Genomic DNA, 16,879 nt, shown 5'->3' with positions numbered 1-16,879 from the left:
AAACTTTAATGTGCACACCAATCACCCAGGGATCTTGTCAAAATGCAGATTCTGAGTCCGTGGTTCTAGGGTGCGCCCCCCCCCCCTCAGTGAGCCTGAGTTGCCAGACTGCACTTTGGGGAACAGACTCTGATTTCTTCTGGGCCGTGTCCTACCTCGTCTGAAGTTGCTGGCCTGTCGTTATGAGCCCCCAGCAGGGCCAGAACACCCTGGCATCCCTGTGCCAGCTTGGTAAAGCAGCTGTCTGCTGGTTTATTTATTCCCTCCGATTATCACCAGGGGAAGAACATCCGGAGACATGCCACATCTTGTTTACAGCGAGCCTCAGAAAAGTTAAAAGTGCAAGTTTAAAAAAAAAAATTGCATCAGTAGCCCCTTAGAATCACACATATCAGGGAAAAAAATGGGCTAAAGGAAATTCATAAAATATTAAATGACACTGTGTCAAGACACAGATAGGGGCAGAACAGTAATTAAAGTAAACAGCACATCAAAACTCTGGCTAAAGCCGTTATTTAAATTGAAAGTAAATGTAGGAACTGATCATGTAGCCTTGTATAAATGTGTTCCAAGAGCCTTTTAAGAATATTAATGATTATGGAAGTATAATGGCTGAATATCAATGATCATTTTTACAGCAAGTGACAGCTCAGAGGGAGAAGAAAAGAATCCAGATCCTTCCGAGGATGCATGCTAGTTTGATCTTCCCAGCATATTGCGTCCCTCCAGGGGACAGAGGGAGGATGATTAAGGTGTCCTGAGCTTGTGATGCCGCTTCCCTGTAGGTTTGAGGGACGGGAGGCTATTCGGACAGGGTGCTTTGGCCATGACTGTGGTCCTCCTTTTTCTCATCCAAGATACAGGCTGAGCTCCTACTGTGTGCGTGTCCCCCTGGCCATTACAATCTCTAAAAGTACTTTCCCAGCTTGATTTAAAGTTTTGGGAAAGTTCAGCAGCCAAAAGCCAAAAGTGCCACTGTAGAGTATGGTAACTGACTTTTGCACAAAGGTGCTGGGAGTCACAGGTCTGAATGGTTAAGGTTGTGCTCGCCCCATGTGTCTCCAGATGCTCCCAGAGCCCCGGGCTCATTTCCTCACTGCTCACAGTGGGGTCCAACCCTCCTCCTTTGACATTGGATTTCACCAACAGTATCTGGGAATACAGGGCACAATGGTTGGGATCCAAAACGAAACACTTAAGCGCTGCTGTTGACTTTAGGGTTCAGCCTCATGCTAACTTCTGGTGTGCTTGGCTTTCTGATGAGATGAGGGGCTCCCCCTGCTGCCTTTTCTGCCCTGGAGCCTCCTCGGGTCACATCCCAAGATTCTTCTGAGCATTCTCTTTAGGCAAAACCTCCTGGTGGGAAGCACCCTGGCATTTGAAAGGCCACATTCCTCAAAGTGTCTCCTGTCCCCTTCCCTGCGTTCTCCCAAATGTCAGCCAAACCAGAAGCGACATCCTGGTTCTGGGCCAAGCTTCCCAGGCCAACTTCAGCCCAGGAATCCGAAGGACGTGCTCATTCTTCGTTATCGTTCTGTCTCTGGCTCTGGCCTTCTGGGGGCTTGGTGGTGCGTCAGATTGGCCATTGTCATGAGGCTGCTTAGGCCCAACTCGCTTAGTAGAAAACACAGTCTCATTCGACTGACCAGACAGCTCCAGAGTTCTGAGCCCAAGCCCAGCTAACTCTAAAGCATGACCTTGCTTTCCTTTGTGTGCTTGTATTTTCTCAGTGTGATCTCATGAAGAGGCATCGTTCCTTGAGGATTTGGGCGTTTGCGCATCCCTGGGCTCAAGAGAACAACTTATTAAATCATTGTATTGTTAGAAACTATAAAATCATTTTCTTGTTAATAACAGTTTCACATCGATTACTGTATTACTCCAGCCATTACTTGTAAGGCTCCTTCCTAGATTTCCAGCTCTGATCTCCGTTCCTGTAGTCCTGTAGGAGACCCTCAGTCTCCTAATGGAGCAGACTGTTGAGGCTTCAAGGCAGGGCGGCAAGGAGGTGAGATTAATGATATCCCCCCACTCCTGGGGCTCCCCGGAAACCCACCACCAAGCCACTAGTGAGGCCCCTCTCTTTGTGATTTCTTTCACCTTCTGGCAGCCACTTCTTTCTCTCCTCCCTGCTGGGGGCTCAGTCCTCAGTTGCTTCCCTCAAAGACTTGCCTGCATCAAAGTAGTTACTGCTCCCAGCATCTTTCTTTCATAGGCCTTTTTGTTCCTTGCTTTTGATCTGGCATATGCTGGGGGGCCAGGCTTTTGTCTTTCAGCTTGTGAATAAATGGAAGCACTTAGGGATGCAGCGGCAGCCAGGCATGATGCATTTCTTGTTCTTCTCTGCCTGGGAGCTGGGGAGGTCAGGGAACTCAGGACCTCCCAGTGGCCTCCTTGAAGCCATCAGGTCTGATTAGCAAAGCATAGCCTGGGAGTCAGAAGACCTGAGTGCCAGTCGTGGTCTTTCCAGCAACAAGGTTTGTGAAGTTCAGCCAAGCCTGCTTCCTGTGCCCATTCACTCACCAGGCACAATGCAGGGCACTGGGTCTGCAGTGGTAATTAAGCCATGTCTTTGACCCCAAGAAGACTGCAGAAATGTGAGAAGTAGACCTCAGAATTCATACAAGCTGTGGTAGAGGTGACATCCGGCTGAGTCTGGAAGGAGAAGTCGGCACTGACCAGACGCCGACAATGGGCAAGGTGGGGTGGGCACGGAGACAGGGTCATGTGAGACACAAGCAAAGGCCGAGAGGCAAGCGAGACCATGATTTACTCAGAGAACTGCAGATTATCCGGTTTCGCTGGAGCAGGGTTAGGAGAGAAGCGGAAGATGGGGCCCAAGAGGTAGTAGGCAGGGGCCCAGACCGCACAGACGTTGCAGACCATGCAGAGAAGTTGGGAAATAGGAGCCATGGGGACAGATTTGTTTGTCAGTCAAGAATCCTCTCATGAAGGCAGTGACAAGGGTGGCTTAAAGGGAGGGAATCTGATGACAGAAAAACCAGTTAGGAAAGCGTGGGGTGGTCCCAGCCGGGGTTTTTGGTTTTTTTCTTTTTTTAGCTCTGCACCATCGACATCTTGAACTGCCAGCTCCTGGTTGTGGGGGCTGTCCTGTGCACTGTAAGATGTCCAGCAGCACCCTTGGCCTCCCCCCACTCGATGCCAGCAGCAACCACTCAGTCATGGCAATCAAAAATGTTCTCTCCTAATTTGTTTTGTGCCAAGACTAGAAATCTGTATCTAAACAAACTCCTGATCTGATATTTGAAGGTCATTGGTTTTTGAAGCGCTGGAAATGAATGGAAGGCATAACTTCCACAAAGTCGTATGTGAATATTAAAGCAGTTATAATCTGTTTGAGTCAGATGCCCTCTCAAGACAAAATAGATGCCAGTGTATCAATTATAGGGGACTAGATACACATAGACAGGTTTCAGGATAAATGGATATCGCTTGTGATAAATAGTTGAGGTAATCAAGTTATAAGCCAAATACAGTTGGGTCATGTCTGCACAAAATAATCAATCTTGTCTTGGAAATGATAGCTTATAGCCTGTCGTGTGGACAGTGATCACACATGTCCATTTGGCTAGTCAGTCTATTCTTAATATGAATAAAAACTAGACTAGTTACAAATTTAAGAAAATGGCTCCAGGTGTTGCCAAATATCCCCAAGGATGAGCGATGAGAAGCGCTCGCTTAAGCAAAGATGGCGAGATCCTGAACTAGGGTGTGAGCGTAGACACGTGAAGAAGGGCACGGACTGAAGGCATATTTCCTATCAGGCTGGGAGGGTGAATGATCAGATGTGGGGTGGGGGAAGGGCTGAGACCAGGATGGCTCCCAGGTTCTGAGCGGACATCTAGGGGGTGTAGATGGTGCACTGGGATGGTGGGAAGCAGAGGTTGACCCGACCTGGTGGAGGAGGTAATTAGGTAGTTTAGACTCCTCACTCTTGAGGGACTGTGGGTCCCCTGGGTGGAGGGATCCGGCAGGCAGCTGGTTCCACGGGGTTGAGCGTAAGAGCCAGGGTGTGGATGAGACGCAAATCTGAAAGTCTCTGTGGGTGATTAGACTAAGCCCCCCCCCCCCCGGAAGGGCATCCCAAGCAAGAAGGGGGCTGAGGACAGCACCTGGGGACGTCAACATTTAAGTGGCCAGGCAAAGGAAGGACAGTCAGGACAGGCCACTGAGAGGAAATGGTCAGAGAAGCTGATGGCAAATCGGAAACAACAGCAGACTGTTTTCCGAGGAAAGGCGTCACAGAGCCAAATGTCATAGAAATGTCAAGGGAGGGAAGGGCCGAAAAGTGTCCGTTGGCTACCTCAGAGGATTGTTTTTGGAGCAGATGAGCTTTTGAATGCGAAAGACTTGGAAAGGTTAAAAGCACGAGACAAACCTGACATTCTATTAGTGATTATGAGGTTTCCCTCCATAACCAGGAGCTCTCTGCGCTTCTGGCCTCAGTGGTCGCCTATAAAATAGCAGGTGTGTGCCCGGTGGGGGGGGGGGGGGGCTGTACTTCTGGTTCTGCCCCCGACCAGTGCCCACAGCGGGACCCAGGCCCACGCTCACCTGTGAGCTCCCTCGCCAGCCTGTCTTGGGTGCTCCCCACTGTCTGTGCAGCAAAACGCCAGGATGCTGGCTCCTGTCTGCCTCTCAGCTCCAGTGTTTACAAGGAGAGTCACCAGACAGATTGAGGTGAGTCACTCCCTGACACAGCAAGAAGTGTGTGTCGCCCCACCGATTCCCTCCTGTGGCTCCGTGAGCACTCTGACCGTGGAGACCCGGCAGAACGGCCCACATTTTGACTTTCTGTCTCTCTTGCAGTATGTCCCTGCAGTGATGCTCACCAGACCTCACTTCCTTCTTCTCTCTTCTCTCTTTCTCTCTCTTCTCTCTTTCCTTATCCACGTACGACCTCCCTTCCCTGAAAGTTGGATTTGTTGTTGTTAAGCCCGAAGGAAGGAACTCTTGTGTTTCTCTGTCCATACTCTCTCCGGCCGTTCCGTTGTCAACACCGCCCTGACCCCCCATCATCTTCCGCCCCGCCTACAATTCAGGCAGGGCTCCGGTGAGAAGCAGGGAGACGGCCAATTTGTGTTTGCCAGCCCGGGGGGCGCAGCCATCGCCTTGGCCCAACGCAAGCCTGCAGGGATGCATGCCTGTTCCAAAGCCGCTCTGCTCCTTGTCTTTTCAGCAACCAGAGAACCCACTGCCCAGCCCACGCACCTGTCCTCCCACCCCCTCAGACTCTGAGTCCGGGCTCTGCCTTGAAGACAGACGGCACCCCTGGAATGCTGTGAGATGACGAAGCTAGGGCAGCAGTCTCAGCCCTGCCCTGTGGCGGATTGCCACAGGACGGGAAAGGGGCCCTGGAATCAGCACAGGGGGCAGGAGGGACTGGGGGCGCAGAATCCTTTGTCCCGGGGGTTGGGTTACGTGCTCGACAGATCTGCCCCCCTAAACCCTTCCTCATCCTCACTCCATTAGCAAGTACTCAGGGTTTCTTTGCCTCTGTTCCCCGCTCTCTATAAAGTCAACGTGGTCCAGGGCTTTGGGGATCCCACACTGGCATCGCTCAGCCTGGAAACTAATAACTGCGTACGGCAGGTGGCAAGCAACTTAACATCTATCATTTCAGCTCAGGTGAGCAAACACCACTGAGCTCCGTATGGACCAGGAAGGATGCTTAGCCCTGGGAATGAAACAGTCAATAAGACACATGCTGCCCCTCTAGGGGCCTACATTCTCGTGGGGAAAACACCTCCATGGGCACCTCATTTTAGTACGGGGGAAAGTGTGACGTACGGTGTCGACACGCACGGAATATGTTGGTGCATGTAACACCCCCATACCCATTCTGTAGAGGGGAAAACAGGCTTAGGGGCTTCCAGGGACTCACCCTAGGTTACATAGCTTTTCAGAGGTCCTCTGACCCTGCATGTCTGTGTTTGTTTCACCGGGGCTGGCTTCCCTGATACGATGACCACAGATTATCTACAGGTGGGGCCCTGCCCTGCAGGGTCATTACCCCACCACACCCAGCCCCTGTGATTCTGCCCATCTTTGTGAGTCCGGCATGTCCAGTGTTGGACTGCCTCTGTCCTGCTGTCATGCAGGAGGTGCTGGGAGGCTCCCAGACAGCACTGTTCTGCTTCTTCCAGAGCTTCTGCCTTGAGGTCTGCAGGGGGAGTGCTCACACATGGGGTGGGCCTGCTCCAAGCTAATCTCTTCTTTCTGGGTCTCTTCATCACTGGACTTTGGGGACCCAAGGCTTCAGACCAGCCTTGTGCTGCCTGCAGATGTCTTCCCCTGGGTCTGTATCAGATTAGGCCCTCAGACACCATTGTGCCCCCCCCCCTGCTCCCACCCGCCCCCACCTGCCTTCAAAAGTCACAAGTTTGGCCCTTTGTCCTCATGCAGACGGTTAGTGTTTCAGTAGCAATTGTGGAAATGGATCGAGCTAAGTTAAATCTGATTTCCTTTGGGAGGAAAATCGAATTCTCCACTTTGTGAGGCAGACAGAGAGATTGGAAGGGGGAGGACCAGAAAAATACAGCTCACCCTAGGTGGAGTGGCCAGACACCCTGAGGGGCAGAGGGAAGGGCAGTGCAGAGGGGCAACACCAGCCGGGCAGGGCCGGGTGCTCGCAGACACCTGGGCAGTTCTCAGCCTTTAGGCCTCCTCTCTTAACACGGAAGTCAGGTCCTCCAGATTTAGACTCGGCACCAAGCCCAGGGACTACTGTCCACTTACTTGTTTAAGATCTGTCAATTCTGTGGCCTTTCTTCCCAGGCTGAGGCCACTAAAGGGCAAAATGCCGTGTTTGCACTTAGAATTGCAGAACACTTTCTTAGGGGGGGGTAGGAGGCAAAAGAAGAAGAGGTAGGCTGACCTTCTGAGACTTGGCCTTGAGGCAGCGTGGGGGGCAGCTGCGAGCAGACCTGACATCCAGCCAGCTCTTACGTGGGAGCTGCCCCAGCAGCCTCCCCTTCCAAATGCAGTCATTTCACGTCCGCGTATTGAGTCGTTTCTACCCATCGAGCTCTGTGCTGGGCACTGGGAGCTCAGAACTAAGTCTCTGTGTTCGAGAAGCTCTCATTCTGGGGGAAGATGGGCTTGTCTAAATGAGCCACCATAGACTATGCTGAGGTCTCTGTTAGGGGGGTGTCCCAGAGGGTAAGGCATCTTGGAGAAGGAGGCAGTTGACTGCCCCGTGTGAGTGAGTGTGAAATAAGACTTTTCAAGAGCAGGGGCGTCTGAGCCAGGCTTTGAAGGATGAGTAGGGTTTTTCCAGGAGTAGGTGGAAAGGGTATCCATCCCTAGCACAGGAATAGCATAAACAAAGGCATGGAGACACAGAACGCATGGCAAGTCCAGAAATGGCGGGTAGTCAGATACCAAGTTTTGTTGGAAGAAGGGAAATGGAAGAAGGGCTAGGGGAAGAGGCTGGAGAGGTGGACTGGAGCCACTCGTACAGAGGCATCCTGAGAAGTTTGGACTGCTCCATGAGGCCAGATTTGTCCTCAGAGAACTCCTAAAGGAAGCACAAGGAAACTTCTAAGGAAAATTCTAGAAAACGTATCAGAGATCTTTCATAGATAAATGGATCCCCCGGAATCACTGAATGTCAGAGCTTTAAGAATTTAAGAGAGTCTCCATCTGTGGTTGTCAAACGGGGTTCAGTGGAGCCCAAGGGTTCCAAGAAGGGCCTTAGGGACCCCCTCTGGTAGGCAGACATCATGAGACAGGCCTTTGATTCCTGAATCAGCTACTGTCCACTTTTGAGAGATTACCCTCAAACCCTCACCTCTCTGAACCTCAGTCTTCTCATCTGTAAGACAGGAATGAAAACACCTACGACCACCACTTAGCACACAGCCTGACACACAAAACAAAGGCACGGGGAATCATTATCAAATGCATGACTAATTGACAGGTTGAGCTGTGAGGAAGAATGCAGGAAGGTTGTTATTGTGGTTATTCAGAATCTAGTAAGAACCCCGGGCACATAAGCAGGTGTTGGTCCTGCTTTCCAAGCTCAGCATTCAGAAGCTGTCTCCCGATTCCACTGGAATTGAAGAGGCAAAAGGCCTCAAGAAGGAAGGCGGCTAAAACATACACCTGGATTCAATCTTGGCCTGACATTTCTAGTGAACAGCTGAAGAGACCTCTCCATCCCTCGGGGAGAGAAAGGTTTTGCTCCAGCTGGAGATTCAGAGAGCCCACCCACCTCATCGACAGCCCCTCCCAGATCCTGCCTGGATCTTTGGAGAGGGCTGATAGGGAGTGACATGGCTCAGAACCTCCAGGGTGTCCATCTGCTAGCTCATTCACTCCGCATCTTGTCCATAAGAGGAATCAGCTATGACAGGATGTCTGCCTGTGCATGTGCATGTGTGTGAACCGGGCGAGGGGCCTGTCTTGCGATGATTTTAGTGTATCGCAGCACAAGTGTCTAAGGTACGGAGGGAACGAACCGATCTCAAGGAGACAGAAACAGAGAATCTCACATAGAAACCGGTCTTCCCCTTGCCATGGCCAAACAAAACCCTCCAAGGGGTGCAGTAGGGGTGACCTTCTTCCCCTCGCTCCCTCCTAGGTCATCTCCAGGGCCAGGCAGGGTAGGGCATGGTGTCTGTCTCAATCCTCAGCAAGGGTCTTGGCTTTGACAAAGAGCCAGGCAGGACATGAAGGCTTAAAAGGGCGCGTCAGCATTTCTGTTCCAGCACGCGTGGCCACGAGTCTGCCTCCACCTCCTGCACTCATCATGGAGCTTCAGCAATCAGACCTGTCATATTTTTTGCATCTGTGTTCTAGAATAGAAGAAGATTCCCAGGGACCCTAGAGGGGGAGACAACAATGATGGTCTTTACCATCTCTTAAAGTATTCTGAGTGTCTTGTTGGTCCTTTGGTTTGCTTCCCAAGTTCCCAGGCCCAGCAAGCATTTGTGCTGATTGATGCCTTTCTTCCTGCTTCCCTTCCCCCGCCCCTCCCTTTCTCGTATCGTGTCATTTCGTTATGTAATCGAGCACAAACTAACTGAGCACCTACTATGTGATCAGGTGCTGGTCTAGGAAGTGAGGATGCAAACAAATAAGACACACTCACTACTCTCAACAGACTCTAGATAATATTCTGTCTGCTTCGGTTGCTCTCCGAGGACCTTTATTTTAAAACCACGGAAGAGAAGCATCCAGGAAATGCTTCGCCATGAGACGGAGGTACATGCCAGTCCCCGAGCATTGTGAGTCAGGGGGCCGGGGAGAATCGGTTTTAGAAAATTGTTACTTCTTTATACCAGAGTGGGACAAAATAGAGGATACCCTTCTTTGCTTAATGATTTCTAGCTCCTTCTCTGTAGCCCCCACTGGACCAGTGCTCTCTGGTTCAGCCCAGTTTCCTTTGCCTTCCATTCCATTCCACAGATACAGCCGAGCCCTCTAAATGGGAAGGCTACAAGAGGTTTCAGTGGGGAAGTCCAGCCGTGTTCAGCGGCACCACCGTGCCACGACCAGCATCACAGGCTCTGAGCCGGATGCCTGGGACAGAGATGACAAAACCACAGTCCCTGCCCATGAGGACATCAGTCAAATGGAGGAGTCCTCCATTTGCCAAATACTGCAATACCATATTCCATGTGCAGCCATAGCAAGCTATAAGAGTACCCCCACCATCACCCCTCCTTCAGTGCTCAGACTTCCCCATCAGACCCTTTGGTTCATGTCCCCAACTTCTCCCAACGTAAACTTCAGTCTCCAATCCTGTTGTCATCTTCTTAAGGAGCACAGCACGCTCCCTCTCTGTTGCCAGAGGAGCACCTATCGTGTGCCATGACGCATGCATCGTGATGGATGCCTGGCGTGCATTATTTATTCCCCAGAATTCCTCAAGGAAGGTGCTATCACCCCTCATTTTGCAGACGAGGAAGGTGAGGCAGAGCATAGTCAGTGACACCCTCACGGTCCAAGTTCCAGAGTGTGAGACAAAGTCTGTCTGGACTCCATGTTTCTTTCCAAAGTACCATGTTGCTCCTCATTCCGTCAGCCCCAGAAAGCACTTGGGCTTCCTGCCAAAGTTGTTCTTTCACCGCCCCTCTCTTACCGGCTCATTTTGTGTCCTGTTAGCTTCTTCCTTAGGAATCCCATCTCTCTCTCCTCTATGAGACATGGGAAGTGGCCCCTCTCCCAGGACTACTTCCAGCCTCTGCCCTTCTCATGTGTCAGACCAAATGCCCCAACACTTCTCTGCCCTCTCCCAGCTGCTCCCTCTTGCTTGGTCCCCTCTCTGTCTCCCTGCATTTTCCCAAGCATCTCCCTCAGCCCCAGCCCTCCAGCAGCATCATCAACCCCAGCTACCAGCCAGCCCCTTCCTCTCCAATTCAGGAGAGGAAGCATGCCTGGGCTGGCTGGTGGCCGGGGCGTGTCCTGGCACGCTTATTAATAGCCCCCGTTCACCCCCCAAAGTGTCTCTGCTTGCATGATCAATGTCTTCACCCAGGCTGGACAGGAGAGGGAACGTGAATTTAAGCCCCTTGGATCTAAATTGAAAATACTTTTCAGTTTGTCCCCACATTTTACCCATCTAATGTTCTTATTTCCTTTTATGCATCCTGTAATCTAGCATATTTCCCTGGGCCCTGATTTTTAGCTACTGTGGCAACACCCTTCTTGGGGAGCATTTGAGGCCTCACTGGCACGTAGAACTCTGTCTCGCCAGAGAGCCAGGCATCTTGCCCCAACTTGCTGGCATGCCCCCTTCTGCACGCAAGCAGCACTGTGCTGGTTGGCGGAAGAGGCAAAGACCCCAGAGTCACGCGGAGTTTAGATTCATCCCCTCAGCAAATATTCCCTGGACACCTAGTATGTGCCTGGTATCGGGCATCTCCTATTCTGAGCACTGGGGACACAGTCGTGGCCAAAACAGATAGAGCCCTGGCCTCAAAGAGCTGACATTCTAGCAGGAGGGGAGAGACACTCCACAAATCAGTATATGATGTCAGGTAATGGTGAGTTCAAGGGAGAAAAATAAGGCAAAGTAAAAGAGATGGCAGGCGTGAAAAAAAAAAAATAGCAAGGACCAAGATCCTGAGGCAAGAGCCTGCTTGGTGTATTTGAGAAAAAACAAGGAGGTTCGTTTAGCCAAAGCAGAGTAAGTAAAGGGAAGATGTACGAGCTGAGATCAGAGAGGGAAGGGGCCCGATCCTGACCCTGGATCCCTGAAGCGTTTAAACAGAGGAGCCACAGGGTTCTGTTTACCCCGTGCAAGGCTAGCTCCGGACCCTGGGCCCAGAAGACTATAGGACAAGAATAGAAGCGGGTCACCTCTTAGGAGTTCACGCTCTCTTCCAGGTGCAAGATGCTGCTGCCTGGGATCGGGGTGGCAACATCAGGGATGGTGGGAAATAGTCATTTTCTGGATAAAAGATTGAATGCAAAGTGTTAAGGAAAAGGAGACAGCAAGGGTGACCTCTAAGGTTGTAGCTGAGCAAGAGGAAGAACAGAGTTGCCATCTAATGAGATAGGGATCAGGCAGGGGGCAAGGGGGTAGGCTGGGATGCAGGAGTCAGTTTTGGCTGGCTTACATTTTAGATGCCCATAAGACATCCAGATGGACATGTCAAGCAAGGAGAGAGTCTTCGGCATGTGGATGCTGCTGAAAGCTATAGAACTGAATGAGATAATAACCGAGTGAATGTGGACAGCCCAGAGAAGCTCTGAGGCCCTCCAAAATTGGGGAATAATAGAGGTGGAGAAGAACCAACGCTCCCACCATGAGATAGGAGTGGACCCAAAAGAAATCGCTGTCCGAGAAAAGAGACTGCTCTCCCAGAGGCTGAAAAAAGAGAGCATTCAAATGGGAAGAGCTGATCAACCACGTCAACCAAGAGTTGACCATTGGATTTGGCAGTAACCTTGAAAGGAACTGTCTCCGTGGAGTGCTGGGAGCAAAATCTGAGTGAGTGGGTTCAAGAGAAAATGGATGAAGGGGAATTGGAGGCAGGGAGAGACAGCTCTTTTGAATTCTATAAAAGAGAACACAGAAAACGAGCTGTAGCAGGAGGGAAACCAGGGTCAAGGGAGGTGTCTTCACTTTTAAAACTTAGAGATATAACAGCATTTTTGTAAGAAGATGATTAAATAGAGAACGGGGAAATGATGGTGCTGGAGGGAAAGGGGACAAATATTTGGATCAGTCTCCTTGGCTGTGTTTCAGCACCAAAGAGGAGGGTTTGACCTCAGGGGTGGAAAGACTGAGCGATGCCCCTCTGGTATCACACCAGTGGGGGGTGCCTGGCCAAGGTGGTGTTCCCAGAGCCCCTGGTGAACTTGGCGAATCACTTATTGTCCAATTATCAGATTCCGTGTTTTAAGTATTAGCTCACCATGCCCACCTGAGATGATCCTTGGGCACAGTAAATAAAATATGTGGAGAGCACAGTGCTTCTCCCATTGTAGGGGCCCAGTAAAAGCTACCCTTCCTCCCATTATTTGCCCTCCAGGGTTTCTCTGGGGACCTCTGAGTCATCTTGAGAATCCTGGTTGGTCCTTCCGGCTTAGAGACCAGTGGAGCTGAAGCAGGAGCAGCCACGAGCGGTAGCTCTTCCCAAACACCTCTTCACCACATTTCCCTCAGATACTTAGCTGTGAGTTTGAGGAGTTATTTTTCTATGGCTATTTTTCACTGCCATGCAGCATCTTGGAGCTGGGTTCTGTAACCCGCCCCCTGCTTGCTGCTAGGATCTTCAAAGAGCTACTGCCCACTGAGTGGAGCCCAGCCAGGGCCCCCTGCCCTCCCCCAGGGCCACCATGCAGGACAGCTAGATGTCTGGCTGCACTTCCAGGGCAGCCCAGCCTGCCCGAGCCTGGGACAGAGGCCAGAAACACAGAGGCGGGAGGTGGAAGTCTCCCTCCTGACACCAGGCAGCCATGATGGAAGAGAGTCCCAGACCCAGCATGCCCCCCGTCTCTTAGCCTAAGCTCTGCACTGCTCCCTTGCCCGGGCAGGGGATCCAATGAATCCTTAACCCAGGAAGACTGGGCTCTTGTCATGAGGAAAGGGTCATTTTAACTCCCATCCACGAACTTCCCAAGGAAGAAATTTAAAGTTCTGTCAAAACAGGTTAGCAGATTGGCAGTCATGGCTCACTACCATCTGTACTTGTTCCGTTTGTGGCGTTATGACGGTTACCCACATTAATTATTTCACTGCTGAAGTCCCTTCTAATTTCTGAACACTGTTATTTCTAAGAAAGATGGATATTAAATATGCCACACATCAGCACAGGGTGGCATTACAGCATGCTATTAAGTTCAGATGCTGAAGCTCTGGCAGAAGATAACTTTGCTATTTGTAATCACAATAAAGTGTTTTATATTGTGGCTCAAAATGAAGAACACCATTAATGGAAACTGATTTTCAAGTTGCACGGTGACCCTGAAGTCACCAAGAGAGGCAGACACCCTAGGCTGGGGTGGGTGGGCAACCCAAGGACAGAGATGAGTGGGGACGGGGGACAAGGTGTGCTTGAACCGTGATTCCCAAGCCTGACCATACCCACCGCAGACCTACCTGGGGCCCAGGTTCCAGAGAGAGTTCCCAGAGATTCCAGTTCAGTAGGTCGAGGAGGAGGTGTGACCAACTGTTAGAACATTCTGTCACTCCCGGTTCCCATAGCTTCTTGAGTCGGTATAAGAGAATTTACAGCAGGGTGAAGAACGGTGGTACTCCAGAAAACAATGACCACTTTCAAAGTGCAGATTACAAACTGCATTCGCACATCCACTGTTTCTCTGGACATCATGACAGTCTTGGCAGGGAACCTTTATTATTATCATTACCAGGACAAAACAAGACATGTGGTCCTCCTCCTAACTCCCAACCCCACTCCACCCCACAAAAGATACCAGTTGGTTAAACAACTAAAACACCAAGAAGGTGGTCTTGAAGGTGATGTCCGACATGAGGACCCACGGTAAGCAAAGAAAGCCGTTTGTTTAAAAGCAACATTTGAGACTCCCATCTGACTGGACTTTGGTAGGATTAAATGCTTCTTCTTCAAGATCCCTTCCTGCTCAAGCATGTGTCTATCCTCTCACTTGTTCATTCATTTATCAGAAATGTACTGCACACCTACAATGCCAGCCCTGGGCCAACAGAAGGGAATGAAACAGACACAGCCTTCCTTTCCAAGGGAGACGGACAGAACCAGAGTAGACAAATAAGTCGTGAGCACAAGTTGAGCAAAGGGAGCAAAACAGATACTGATGGAGAAATTAACAGATAAATCCCATTTAGATGGAGTCCAGGATAAAGTAAAAATCAGCTGATATGAATCAGCTTTCTCAGCTGGTGCCCTCCCTGATCACCGAATTAATCCCCCACAAAGGCAAGCTAGCAAATAACTTTGCCTGACTTGGCTATTTCTTAGATCAATTGGCTTCCTATGTCTGCTGGGAAGACAGCTCCCCCTGGTGGTTGGAGGCCTAAGTTGTTCCATGCTACAGTGCTGTATAGGAATGAATGTCCTGTGCTTTGGTCCACAGCCTAGAGATCTGGAAAAGCAGGAGCTAGCCTGTTCCCCTGGGGTGGAGCCAATCTTGAACCACCTTAAACTTCCTTTATTCCTGAGTTTGAATCCCATCCTCAATATCGCGATTTGCGGACAAAGTGACTTAAATTTTCAGAGCCCCCAGTTCCTCACCTATAAAAAGGAGGGTGATAGCACCAATGAGATGTTGATATAAGGATTAAATAAGATAATGAAATGACGCCTCGGTCCATGTGTGGCACCTAGCAGGTCCTCCAAGGATGTCAGCTGCTTTGTTCTTCCCAGCTGAAGATTTTCCAAATCTCTTTCAGCTCCTTCCCTTCCCCTCTTCTCTCCCTACCTCTTATTCCTAAATTCTCATCCTGTCGTTTCTTTTCTCCTTCCTAGCCCCCTCCCCTGTGTTCTTCCTTCTCTCCCTCCTGTCTCCTTCCTTCTCTCCATCTCCTTTCCTCTGCTTTTTTCCCATCACCTCCCATCCCTGCCCTCACTTCCCTACCCACCTCTTTTTACCCCACCCCACACCCCACAGCACATCTTCCACACTTCTCACGTCCGACCTCTTGCCAAAACACCTAAGAACTAACTCCGGGCCCTATTGAGGTTCTGTCCGAAGATAAATGCATCCTGTGCTAAGTCAGGGAGGAGCCATTTTTCTGTTAGTCAATAACACCGCAGATTGCTCTTGTGTTCTTCAAATGGGCACCAAGAGCTTTCCTACACACTTCACGCTGCAACACTAGTCCCTCTGCCACGGTGTTCAGCTTCGATGAGGTCCGAACACGCTCTGTATTCCCTGCCACTCTTTGAAAGGCTCTCTGATGGCCACTGCTCTGGCTTACTCCGTCTCCCCTCCCCGTGCCTGATGACTCTACCCCTTTTTCTCACCTCATCTTGTTTCTCTCTTTTACACCATTTCGCGTGCTCCCTGTCCCTTTCCTCTTGCTTTTTATTGACAGAATGGCCCATGTTCCCCTATATTCCCAAACTGCATTTCCTCAAGCAGCTTGCGATATCTCTTCCCTGTCACTGTAAAAGCTTTTTCATCTCCATTTGGAGCCATTTGCCCCGATCATTTCTCTCTTCGGGATCATACTGATGAGCCCATGTGGTCTTTAGCTGTCAACAATTCCCAGGAAAGGAGAGCACTTACTTAAAACTTGTATTTTAACTTGGGGCCCCATCAGGGGCTGGCCAGTGCAGGAGGCAAGCCTATCAACTTGCCCGAACTGGCCCAATGCGCACCGAGACCTTTGGGAAGGAAACTGAAAAACACAGAATAGTTGAGTTTCTGTCCAAGATGGATGGCCGGAGTAGGGTAAGCAAAGATAGCTTTTCTCAAGTGATCCTTTCTCGGCACAGTTTTCTTTAAGGAAGAAGGAAGCAGAGTTATCAGACGACAAAACAGGAACTCCATCAGTTGTCTGGACATTTTTCCTAGGGCAGAAGAGCAGTAGGCTTGCACAAGGAGCCAACTGTTAGGAATGTAGGGATCCCAGCAACGCAGTCCCACAGAAAGGTAGTATTTGAATTTAGTATTAAAAACAAAAATGTTGGGGGCACCTGGGTGGCTCAGTCAGTTGAGCATCCGACTTCAGCTCAGGTCAGGATCTCGCAGTTTGTGAGTTCGAGCCCTACGTCGGGCTCTGTGCTGACAGCTCAGAGCCTGGAACCTGTTTCAGATTCTGTGTCTCCCTCTATCTGCCCCTTCCCCGCTCCTGCTCTGTCTCTGTCTCTCAAAAATGAATAAACATTAAAAAAAAAGTTTAAAAACAAAAAAAATTTAAGGCCACCTCCTCATCTTGTGGCTTGAGGCTTAGGGGAGGGGAGGGGTTTCATGCAAATGAAACCCTGTTAATTATCCAGAAGGCCTCTTTCCTCTACAGCAGGATGTGGTACAGGTACCTTCTGACACCTTGGGCAGCTCAGGGACATCTCACCATCTAGTTTGGGTCCCCTCAAAGCAGATTCTAGAACAAGGATTCAAATGCACGCAGGGGCGCCTGGGTGGCTCAGTCAGTTAAGCGTCTGACTTCGGCTCTCAGGTCATGATCTCACGGTTCGTGGGTTGGAGCCCCGTGTTGGGCTCTGTGCTGACAGCTCAGAGCCTGGAGCCTGCCTTGGCTTCTGGGTCTCTCTCTCTCTCTCTCTCTCTCTCTGTGTCCCTCCCCCACTCACAGTCATTCTCTCTCTCTCAAAAATAAATGAATACTCATTAAGAAAAATGCACGTAATTTGTTTGGGGAGTGATCCCAGGAAGCACGGATGGGGCTGGTGAGCAAGAAAGGGAAGGAAAGGAGCCAGTGGAGGGCTCTTTGTCAAGTCAG

General features: G+C 50.4%; 1 protein-coding gene across 2 annotated transcripts in view; it reads left to right on the top strand.

Annotated features, from left to right (window-relative positions):
* KIRREL3 (kirre like nephrin family adhesion molecule 3) overlaps window positions 1-16,879 on the top strand; it is a 547,667-nt gene that overhangs the window by 253,945 nt on the left and 276,843 nt on the right. The gene's annotated exons all lie outside the window — the stretch shown is intronic.

This window comes from Panthera leo, chromosome D1 (assembly GCF_018350215.1).
Source record: "Panthera leo isolate Ple1 chromosome D1, P.leo_Ple1_pat1.1, whole genome shotgun sequence".
NCBI classification, from domain to species: domain Eukaryota; kingdom Metazoa; phylum Chordata; class Mammalia; order Carnivora; family Felidae; genus Panthera; species Panthera leo.
The sequence above is the reverse complement of the archived record's forward strand: the minus strand, read 5'-3'. Positions and strand labels throughout refer to the sequence as shown.